Source organism: Dermochelys coriacea, chromosome 2, assembly GCF_009764565.3.
Source record: "Dermochelys coriacea isolate rDerCor1 chromosome 2, rDerCor1.pri.v4, whole genome shotgun sequence".
NCBI lineage: Eukaryota > Metazoa > Chordata > Testudines > Dermochelyidae > Dermochelys > Dermochelys coriacea.
The window spans coordinates 246,777,539-246,785,118 of record NC_050069.1 but is presented as its reverse complement, the minus strand read 5'-3'; the positions used below and the strand labels follow the sequence as shown (position 1 = coordinate 246,785,118).

General features: G+C 43.0%; 1 long non-coding RNA gene across 1 annotated transcript in view; it reads right to left on the bottom strand.

Moving 5' to 3' along the window:
* Window positions 1-356: 356 nt before the first annotated feature.
* LOC122459045 overlaps window positions 357-7,580 on the bottom strand; it is a 107,740-nt gene continuing 100,516 nt past the window's right edge. The window contains exon 3 of the long non-coding RNA XR_006279478.1: window positions 357-511. This is a non-coding gene — a long non-coding RNA (uncharacterized LOC122459045). The remainder of the gene's footprint in view (window positions 512-7,580) is intronic.

The following is a 7,580-nucleotide window of genomic DNA, read 5'->3' as shown; positions in this document are numbered from 1 at the left end:
CGCTACTGTAGCAGAGGGAAAGTGGTAGGAGCTGGACCCTTCTAGTCACAATCATGATGAAACAGAGTTGGGACTGGTACAGTTTTGACCCAATAGGGGCCAGGGTATAAGAGTTACTATAACACATGTGGTTTCATTCATCAGTTTCACCAAGAAATAAGAGCCTAAACCTCATTGGGAGTCTTTCGGTTGATTTAAATGGGCTTTGGATCAGGCCCTTACAGACCGTGTTGCATGCAAGATTCCCTTCAGTTTTGAGCAGAAGGGGTAGTACAAGCAGGTAGGAGAAGAATGAAACAGGGGTCACTGATTAAACTGATAGGCAGCAGGTTTCATACAAAGAAAAGAAAGTACTTTTTCACACAACACACAATCAACCTGTACAACTCATTGCCATGGGATGTTGTTATGGCCAAAAGTATAACTGGATTTGACAAAGATCTAGATACTTTCATGAAGTATAGGTCTATCCATGGTTATTAGCCAAGGTTGTCAGGGCTGCAACCCCATGCTCAGGATGACCACGAACCTCTGACTGCCAGAAGCCAGGAGGGGAAGAAAGGCTGACCTCTCCAAAATTGTTCTGTTCTGTACATTCACCCCCAAAGCTCTAGTACTGGCCACTATTGCAGCAAGGATCCTGAGCTAGCTGGACCATTGGTCTGACCTAGTTATGGCAGTTTTCATGTTTTTAAATGGGCGCCTTGCTGCTGAATTGCCTGACTTCTGTCAGTTTGAGGCTAACCTTCCCTATCATGTTTTTATTGGGTTTTGCTTGTTTGTTGTTGTTCTGTCCCTCCCACCTCCAAATTAAATATGTAAAGCATTGCTCAGGTTAAGCTGTCCATACAAAGTCAATTATCATAGGCAAAAAGCCTGTTTAATTTTGCTTGTACCATTCCTCATACTTACAGATGGCACTTGTAATCAGGTCCTCTGCTCTTCAGAGATCAAGGGAATACACAAGATTGAAAAAAAAATACACACTGAGACATTTCCATGCACTTAACTTGCAAATATACATTTAAGGGAATAAAATATTTTCCCATGGTGTTTCTCATTGTTTTTTTACTGCATGTGCTTATGCAATTTACAGAGTAATTTTATGGTTGTTAGCAGGGATGTGATGAACCTGATGGAAAAAAAAACAACCCAAGAACCTGCCCAAATCTCAGTGCAAGCACACTGAATAATATCTAATCATTTTATAGGTTCATATTGTATATAAATCATGCTTCCCATCTCTGCCTACCACCCCGCTTTCAGCCTGTTCAGATTTCCTTCCAGGTTAGCTGTAGAACAGTAGGTTTATTTTTTGTTTTCAGATCTCACACACAGCGGGGCTTCCCCAGGGCTGGAGATGTGCAATGCATCATTTGTGTAGAAAAGTATCTCCCCTACTGGAACAAACAGATGAGAGAGCAGTGACTGGAACTGGGGTGTGGGATTTGCGAGGCCAAGAGGTCTGTGCCAATTTTCTCTCCTTTTACTACCTTACAGGATTGGGAGGGAGATATTTGACCCTGATGAAACTGTCCTCCCCTTTCTGTTAGCTCCATGTTGTAGCTATGAGCTTTGCAGGCTGTGGGCTGCATGGATGATCCAATCTTTCTGACTGTCACTCAGATGAGGTGAGTGTGAGATATCAGAGAGGGCTTGCCTCCATTAAAATCACTCTCTGGTGCCCTTGTCTCCAAATATGGTACTGAGGGATAGAATCACAGTCTCCAGGTTTTGAGGAGGGGGTGGTGGCAGGCCATCTGCCCTCCACCTTTAGGTTTTCATTTTACTTCTCTGACCACCATGGATCAGCATTTCCTGCAGATCAGTATCCACATAGGATATTTAAAGCTTAGAATAAAATAAACAAACTCTGAATAATATTTAAAATCCGTGGCTGAGATTTTCAAAGTCACCCATGGGATCTGGATGCCCAGTGCCCATTAACTTTAACTGCCAGTGAATGTCCAAATGGACTAAGTGGGTTTGAAATCTATATGTCTTTGTGTGTCCATCTTTTCCATTCTTGCATGATGTAAAATCTGTGCTATCTCACACTTCATAGAGACTATAGATTGGATCCACATGTCTTACTTTACAGGTAATCATTTCTGAAAGAAGAAAATTGCTGTGTTTTGGAAGCTCCCCACTAGAATTATGAATTATATATAGGATTTTTTCCCTGAATTTCCCAGTGGCTTTTATGACGTGATTGGAAGAGGAAACTATTAATTCAGACAGAGAGATTAGCAATAGTGACTGTACTACTTGATGTGGCATCAAGGATTCTCTTCTTCCGTAGCAACCTGGTAAAGACAGCCACGTGGAACTTGAAAGCCTCTACTATGTCTTTAAACAGGCTTTCATTTTTTTCTTTTGTGCAATGTGTCCTCATGTTTTGTATTATAAATGAGCAGTCTATGACCACCACTTCAATCTGCAGAGCTTTAATGTAGCACTGCGCACCTCCTGTATCACTGGCATCCGCAGTGCTCCTCTTTCACTGACCTGTAGCCCACAGAGATTATAGAAGCACATTATTTCCCTGTGCAGCTCTTTCACCTCTTGCTGTAACCATTTCCTACACAGACACAGAATTTATATAAAAGGCTTTCCTCAGCTTTCATCAAATCTAGGTTGCAGGCCTATTTCGTAACATTAATTCTCTCCCTCACCAACCGCCACATCAATTCAGTACTTTATAAACTATTTCAGGGATCCGATTTATCAGGCCTGACAGAGCTTCACACTGAAATAAACAGCACTGCCTCAGCCTAGCTCGCTCAGTGGCTCCTATTTATCATTATTTAATTCAAGGGCCTAAAATTCTCTGACATTATTAATAGTAAGATGAATCACTGGAAAACTACAGAATCTGTGACCAACGAGGCTGAAATAATCCATTTTGGTGAAAATGTCTACGTGGAATTGCATTCCCTGATGGGTAACCTCTGTCATTAGCAATTCCATATGCATGGGTGGTAAAGTACTGAAGCATGAAGTCCCCAAAGACCAGGATACTTCAGTAGCAATTCTTTTCCCACCAGCTCACACCAAAGCAAAAAGGAGGGAGCGTGGCACCGTTCTAATGCCTCTGTCTGTTGAATTTAAATGTACTAATTTAATCCTTTTTGTACTTGATTAACTTTAACTTGTCTGAGGTTGAACTTTTGTGTTAACTGGACCTGCAAATCCATTAGTTCATTATGAGGACTGTATTACTTAGACACCTTGATGAGAGATAATCAGCTGCCCGGGATGTACATGAGCACTTGATGCTCTAATTTGGCACCTCATTAGCAATATTTTTCTACTTTATTTAAATGAAAAAGACTAGATTGAGAGAGTTTGGCATAGAATTGAGATTTTATTTATAAATATCTGGCCTCCTTCATCTATCGCAAGCCCCAGCACAGGGTTGCCAGTTTTGTTCAGTCCTAAGACTGGGTATTGAGAGCTTTTTGTCCTACCAATTAGGAATGAGGGTCTGACCTAGTCACATACCAAATCCCTCCTGGAAGATTCTGAATACTATCAACTCCCAGAGACTTAAAATAATGAAAAATTACATAAATCCCTCTAGAAAACAAACATTAGTGAGGGTATTTTAAAGCTTATTAAAAATAATTTATTCTGTCTTTCTTTTCCCCTTCACAGACATAGAGAGATCCTTTCCCCAAGCAAGAAGTTATCCAGAAGAGTCCTCCAGCTTCTTTAAAATACTTGAAACAACGGATAATGGGACAGGGTTTGAATAACCAGTTATACCAATGGAAACCAAAGCAGTTAATTCAGATTTACATCACTGTAACTTAAATCTGAATCTGGCCCCATATTCTTAAATCATTAAATATGATGGCTTAAAACAGTTTAATTAATCTGTTGCAGCATTCGTCTTACACATTCAGGATCATTTATTACCCTTTTATCAGATAGCTAGACTTGCTACCATTGTGAAACTTTTATTTTCTTATCAGTGTCTGGCCCATTTTAACCACTAGGTATAAGGGGGTGTAGTATGCAGTAGTATTGGGAGGGTGCTTCCAGGGGCTCAGGAGCAGGAAATTGCCACAAAGATTCCCTTGTGGTTGTTCTATCAAATTGTTCTCCTCTCCAAATTGGTCCAGGTGTGCATCTACTTCCTGGCAGCATGGTTTCAATGAACTGTGCTAACAAGGACTCTCCCTGTCACGGTTGTTCCTAGACACCCCTTAAAAGGTGTACCCAGTCACAGAGGCTTTATTACCTTTCCTCTTCAGGTTTGAGTGCATCTCCACTGGGTTTGGAATTTTAACCATTGTTTACATCTTCTCTCTTACTCTAAGGAATGCAAAGTTAACTCCCTGAAAGAAAAGAAAAAAAAAAAAAAAGAGCCAGACATGCTAACTGCAGTAGGAATTTACAAGCAGCAATAACCAAAGGCATGAAAGTGCTCAGAGCACCCTTCCTGTACTGCTGTCTTGTCATTGTTTAGATACCATTGTAAAATTAGGTAGAGAGCATTTCACGTCAGAATTATTGCTTAAGATGTCTCATGAACCCTAAAGGTATGGGCAGTGACAGTGTCTATTTGGCACAGGGCAGTTTATTATAGTTACTGCAGAAAAAAATAAATAAAGATTATACAGAGTAAAGAATAATCATCTTGTGCCTGACTCTGATCTCACTGTGTTTCTACATCACGGTATTTCTGTTGATTCTCACTGTAACTCACTTTAAGTGGAAGAAAATATGCTTATTTGTTTGGATTTCTACTGCTCTATGTTAAAATGCACTCATCCAAAACTCAAGCACCCTTGACAATCTTTTTAAGTGACTACAAAAGGTCATGGGTCCCAATGCAGAGCACACTGAAATCCCACTCTTTTATACTAAGTGAGTTTCAGCTCAGGAGTCTCTGCTGACTGCCATTGCAGCAATATGCACAGGGAGAGAGGCTGGCTCTTCTCTTAGAAGTTCCCAAGTCATTTAAGGCTTTACAGATCAAAACCAACATTTCACAAACAATCCAGAGGCAACAGGTAGCCAGTGCAAGTTGCACAGCTACTTGGGTGAAGTCCTGACCCCACTGAAGTCAATGGCAAACCTTCCATTCTTTCAATGGGGCAAGGATTTCACACCTTGCCTCCATCTACCTCTTCCTCCCATCTCTTTGTGGGCTTGATCCTGTGCTGCTGAACTCAACTGGAGTTTTGCTATTGAAGCAAGACTTCTATTTGTATCATTGTGTTACGGCATGTCATTGTAAGGCCCCATTCTCCTACCAATACTTACATTGACTACTACTTTAGCCTGAATAAGGGTAACACAATCAGGGCCCATTTTTAAGCGTTGGTGTTGTGGTATCAAGTAGATCACCTCAGCGCACCCTGTGTCATCAGGGTGGTACCGCAGGTGAGCTCCTGCCTTAGTTTCACTCACCCAAAGTATAAACAAGTCGAAGCAGACCTTTCTAATGTTAAAAGGCTGCCTTTTCAGAGGCTCTCATTTATTTAACAGAAAAAGGACAGCACAAAAACATAAGTGAAGGCTTCTGTCAGCAGCTTCATGGGAAACTCTGCCTCTGGGTTAATCAGTTTTACATCTTGCCCCACTAGCCACAGACTCTATTCTTGGGCTGTATTCTTTGGCCTGTGCTGAGTGTTTGTCTGGGTCTTTTTCTTTGCTGGGTAAGTCTCTAGTAGCTCCCCAGGAGACACCACACCCAGTTCATTCTCCTGGGCTGCTCCACTCCCTTGCCTGGGAGCATTTGCTCCCTGGGATTATTCATAGAATCATAGAATCATAGAATATCAGGGTTGGAAGGGACCCCAGAAGGTCATCTAGTCCAAACCCCCTGCTCAAAGCAGGACCAAGTCCCAGTTAAATCATCCTAGCCAGGGCTTTGTCAAGCCTGACCTTAAAAACCTCTAAGGAAGGAGATTCTACCACCTCCCTAGGTAACGCATTCCAGTGTTTCACCACCCTGTTAGTGAAAAAGTTTTTCCTAATATCCAATCTAAACCTCCCCCATTGCAACTTGAGACCATTACTCCTCGTTCTGTCATCTGCTACCATTGAGAACAGTCTAGAGCCATCCTCTTTGAAACCCCCTTTCAGGTAGTTGAAAGCAGCTATCAAATCCCCCCTCATTCTTCTCTTCTGCAGACTAAACAATCCCAGCTCCCTCAGCCTCTCCTCATAAGTCATGTGCTCTAGACCCCTAATCATTTTTGTCGCCCTTCGCTGCACTCCTTCCAATTTATCCACATCCTTCTTGTAGTGTGGGGCCCAAAACTGGACACAGTACTCCAGATGAGGCCTCACCAGTGTCGAATAGAGGGGAACGATCACGTCCCTCGATCTGCTCGCTATGCCCCTACTTATACATCCCAAAATGCCATTGGCCTTCTTGGCAACAAGGGCACACTGCTGACTCATATCCAGCTTCTCGTCCACTGTCACCCCTAGGTCCTTTTCCGCAGAACTGCTGCCGAGCCATTCGGTCCCTAGTCTGTAGCGGTGCATTGGATTCTTCCATCCTAAGTGCAGGACCCTGCACTTATCCTTATTGAACCTCATTAGATTTCTTTTGGCCCAATCTTCCAATTTGTCTAGGTCCTTCTGTATCCTATCCCTCCCCTCCAGCGTATCTACCACTCCTCCCAGTTTAGTATCATCCGCAAATTTGCTGAGAGTGCAATCCACACCATCCTCCAGATCATTTATGAAGATATTGAACAAAATGGGCCCCAGGACCGACCCCTGGGGCACTCCACTTGACACCGGCTGCCAACTAGACATGGAGCCATTGATCACTACCCGTTGAGCCCGACAATCTAGCCAGCTTTCTACCCACCTTATAGTGCATTCATCCAGCCCATACTTCCTTAACTTGCTGACAAGAATGCTGTGGGAGACCGTGTCAAAAGCTTTGCTAAAGTCAAGAAACAATACATCCACTGCTTTCCCTTCATCCACAGAACCAGTAATCTCATCATAAAAGGCGATTAGATTAGTCAGGCATGACCTTCCCTTGGTGAATCCATGCTGACTGTTCCTGATCACTTTCCTCTCCTCTAAGTGCTTCAGGATTGATTCTTTGAGGACCTGCTCCATGATTTTTCCAGGGACTGAGGTGAGGCTGACCGGCCTGTAGTTCCCAGGATCCTCCTTCTTCCCTTTTTTAAAGATGGGCACTACATTAGCCTTTTTCCAGTCATCCGGGACTTCCCCCGTTCGCCACGAGTTTTCAAAGATAATGGCCAAGGGCTCTGCAATCACAGCCGCCAATTCCCTCAGCACTCTCGGATGCAATTCATCCGGCCCCATGGACTTGTGCACGTCCAGCTTTTCTAAATAGTCCCTAACCACCTCTATCTCTACAGAGGGCTGGCCATCTCTTCCCCATTTTGTGATGCCCAGCACAGCAGTCTGGGAGCTGACCTTGTTAGTGAAAACAGAGGCAAAAAAAGCATTGAGTACATTAGCTTTTTCCACATCCTCTGTCACTAGCTTGCCTCCCTCATTCAGTAAGGGGCCCACACTTTCCTTGGCTTTCTTCTTGTTGCCAACATACCTGAAGAAACCCTTCTTGTTAC